A 4,259-nucleotide genomic window follows, 5' to 3' on the forward strand; every position below is an offset into this window, starting at 1 on the left:
TGAAGCTCAAAGATATAGGAACTGTGCTGAAACTCACAGAGAGAGAGAGAGAAAGCTATATGTGTATGTGTATATATATGTATGTGTGTGTGTGTGTATGTGTGTATATATATATATATATAATCTCCTATTGGTTCTGTCTCTCTGGAGAATCCTGACTAAAACAGTCTCTAAAATTTTCTACCCTTGGTGTATATACCCAGGACAATCCCCTTACCTTTGTGGGCATGCAGCCTGTGAATATAGTGGCATAGTTACACCCTTGATTAGATTATGGTCTATGAGAAGTGTGATGAGAAAGTGACTTCCAAGATTATGTTACGTTATTCTTCTGCTGGCCTTACAGAAGTAAACTGCCAGGTTATGAGAGGGCTATGTAGCTAGGGTTTGAGGTTATTATATAGGAGCTGAGAGTGACTCCCAGCCAACAACCAACAAGAAAATAAGTGAAACAACTTCAAGGAACGAAATTGTGACAACCACCTGAACAAGCTAGGTAGAGGACCCTGAACTTCAAATGAGATTACATTCTTGGCTGACACTCTGAAATCAGTCTGGTGAGACACTCACCAGCTACTCAGGGAAAGAGTAACTCTCCAAGAGATGGCTTACAGCTTATATAGCATCTTCCTCAGAGAACAATAAAGTTTAGAGGTGTTGAGAAGACAAAGGCAAAGAGCCTTGAGTCTCCAGGGCCAGCAAATTGTGGGAAGGCAAATATATGGGAAACTAATGATAGAAAAGGTTAGTTATTAAAGTTTGTTGTATAGATTTTGTCAGTGCTGTGTCTAGGCTGGTAAGGGTCTAAAGTCTGATAATTGTATTTGTCCTTCCTTTCGGAGATGAGAGGAGAAATGTACTTGTAAATTTATACCCTGTTTTAAGGCAAATAGGGAGAGGAGAGGGAGCTTTTCTTGTATGTGCTGCTTCTCAATTGTGTCCAGCTCAAATGAATCCTTATGCCAAAGTGGCAAAGTGGCACATTTTGGGGTAGCATATTGTTACTTCATTCTAAGATGGGAATCTTAGTTTTCAGAAAAGATACTGCTGTTATTTAAAAAAAAAAAAGTAACATAATATATGTATGTTTACATGTGTATACGTTAGTTAAAGAGCATGAATTTTTTACTCAGACTGCCCAAATTTCTCCACCTATCGAGTATGTGACCTTGGTAAATTACATAATCATTTAGTGCCTTGGCTTACATATTCATGCAATAAAGAAAATAGGATCTACTTTACAGATTATCATGAGGATTAAATGAGTTAACATATGTAAAGTACTTAGAACAAGAACTAGCACATGTACAAGTTCAGCAAATATTGTCATTAATTGAAAACATACACTAAGATATTATAAAAAAAAGATGTATTTAGTCCGGTTAATTATATCTCATTTGTTATATACAAAACATTGTTCTTAATGACAGAATATTAAGTTTTATGGGAGAGTGGTTTATTGAATATGTTGTGATTATCACTATTTATTTCTTCATAATGTGACTGATAACAAGTATTTGTAATAAAAGAAGTGTCAGTTTTCCATTTCCTTGGTGTTTCCTTGTGCTTTCATTATCAGTGTTACTTCAATCCGTGATATGTTTGCAAGTTGTCCTTTCTGGTTGTTAAAAGGTTATTATGGATAACTCTACTGAGCACTTCTATTCAAAGCACATACTAGATGCTTCAATTGCTATGTCATTTAATTCTATTGGTAGTTTTGATAGTTGTTTGGGGAAGGTTGTAAAGCAAGTTTACTATGCACTGATTACTGCTTCAGCCCACTGCATCTTGGACTGCAATTTCTGCTACTTACCTGAAACTAGTGAGACAGAAGACTGGCCCACACAACAAATTACGTGAAGCTGGTTAATTACTTAGAGATAGGCAGAAAGGGACAGTAGAAACCTAGGAATCAGGGCAAGTGGGCACCCCAAGGCTCAAAAGACCTGCCCAGGATTAAATGGAATTCCATCTGTGTGAGTCCTACTTGCACAGCAGCTGAGGAACCCAGTAAAGCAGCCCACTCTGGGTTTTATACCTGAAAGACATCATGGCTTGCTGGACTTAAAGCATTGAAGGGCATCATGTTTCTGAGAATGACTGGATCAGAGTCCAAGATGTCCTGGCCAGTCCCTCCTTATATATCAGTATGTAGCATTCCCTGCACATTTTGTAGTTATTTTTGAGAACTACAAGCAAGAGGAAGTGAAAATAAGTTGCTCCAAGACCACCTGGAGAACTGTCCTGCATAGCTATGCTTATAGACAAACAGAGAGCCAAATCATGAATGAACTTCCATTCACAATTGCTTCAAAGAGAATAAAATACCTAGGAATCCAACTTACAAGGGATGTAAAGGACCTCTTCAAGGAGAACTACAAATCACTACTCAACGAAATAAAAGAGGACACAAACGGAAGAACATTCCATGTTCATGGATAGGAAGAATCAATATCATGAAAATGGCCATATTGCCCAAGGTAATTTATAGATTCAGTGCCATCCCCATCAAGCTATGAATGACTTTCTTCACAGAATTGGAAAAAACTACTTTAAAGTTCATATGGAACCAAAAAAGAGCCTGTATTGCCAAGATAATCCTAAGCCAAAAGAACAAAGCTGGAGGCATCATGCTACCTGACTTCAAACTATACTACAAGGCTACAGTAACTAAAACAGCATGGTACTGCTGCCAAAACAGAGATATAGACCAATGGAACAGAACAGAGCCCTCAGAAATAATACCATGCATCTACAACCATCTGATCTTTGAAAAACTTGACAAAAACAAGAAATGGGGAAAGGATTCCCTATTTAATAAATGGTGCTGGGAAAACTGGCTAGCCGTGTGTAGAAAGCTGAAACTGGATCTCTTCCTTACACCTTATACAAAAATTAATTCAAGATGGATTAAAGGATTAAAGACTTAAATGTTAGACCTAAAACCGTAAAAACCCTAGAAGAAAAGCTAGGTAATACCATTCAGGACATAGGCATGGGCAAGGACTTCATGTCTAAAACACCAAAAGCAATGGTTTAAACTGCCTCTGAAATATTCAAATAGATAGGTAACATGGACAGCTGAGAATATGGAAATATGAGTGTGGAGCTCAATTTGGGATTTAACAGCATATAGATATAATTGAAGACATGGGGATAAACTGGAGAGAGTATGAATTGAGAAGAGAGAAGAAAGTAGGGTAAGAACTCTGATTAGGTAGAGGAAGATGTACCAGGAAAGAGAAAGGACATTAAAAATGGAGAATATTCTAAGAAGAAACAATATGGTTAGTAGTATCAATATTCTAAGCAGCCAATAAAAGAAGATAATTTGAAAGTTTCTACTGGATTTAATAACATTAAGTCACTCATGGTTTTAGTAGGAATTTAGTAGAATTGAGGGTAGCTAATGCCAGATGACAGTAGGCTCACACATGAGTTGAACATGAGGAAATGAAGGGAATTAAAGTAGAAATTTGACTAAGAAGCCTATCTAGAAGTTCTAGGAAAGACTTTTCTCCAAAAGGACTTACTGGTTCATCAGAGGACTATATTAAGCAGCTCTTATCAATGTTCTCTACCTACCTGGTCATGGATGGTCAGGGCCTGTTAGCACGATCACTAGATAGAAAGGGGGGATTAGTGGAGGCTTTAAATTATGTTTTATTTTTTATAAATTGCAAGAGTTGAAACATATGTCAGTGCTGATAAGGAGAAATAAGCAGAGAGGAAAATATGGTTCGCTGAGTCTTCAAGATCACACAGCCATTTACTGATAAAGCTGGGATTAGCAGTTCTAACACAGGGATTCTGGTTATTTTACCTTACTCTCCTAGGATTAAATTATGAACTTGGGTTTAACAGAGGAAAAATATAAATCTATAGCATCTGATAGTCTTTTGTACATATTATGGAAGAGGGAGACACTACCATCATAGCTGCCAGATTAATATTGCAGGTGGTAAAGTTATTATGAAGTTACATGGGTATTTTTGTTTGTCAGTTTGTTTAAAGGGTGAAACCACAAGCATATTGGATTAGTGCTCTGGGAGGAGAGAAGAACAAAGCTGGTGACATGCATGGAGCACCTGCATTAGTCTGATGGAGATTTTGGCAGAAGATCTAACCTCAAACTATGTTTGTTGTTATTGTTATTTTTTATGTTGTCATCAACTTTTTATGTTGAGTTTTAGGATTTGAAATACCAGAGGCAAGCTAGGCCTACTTCTAATCCCCTCCTTTCTAGCTACTGATAT

Source organism: Trachypithecus francoisi, unplaced genomic scaffold, assembly GCF_009764315.1.
Source record: "Trachypithecus francoisi isolate TF-2019V2 unplaced genomic scaffold, Tfra_2.0 Lachesis_group18, whole genome shotgun sequence".
In the NCBI taxonomy this organism is placed as follows: Eukaryota; Metazoa; Chordata; class Mammalia; order Primates; family Cercopithecidae; genus Trachypithecus; species Trachypithecus francoisi.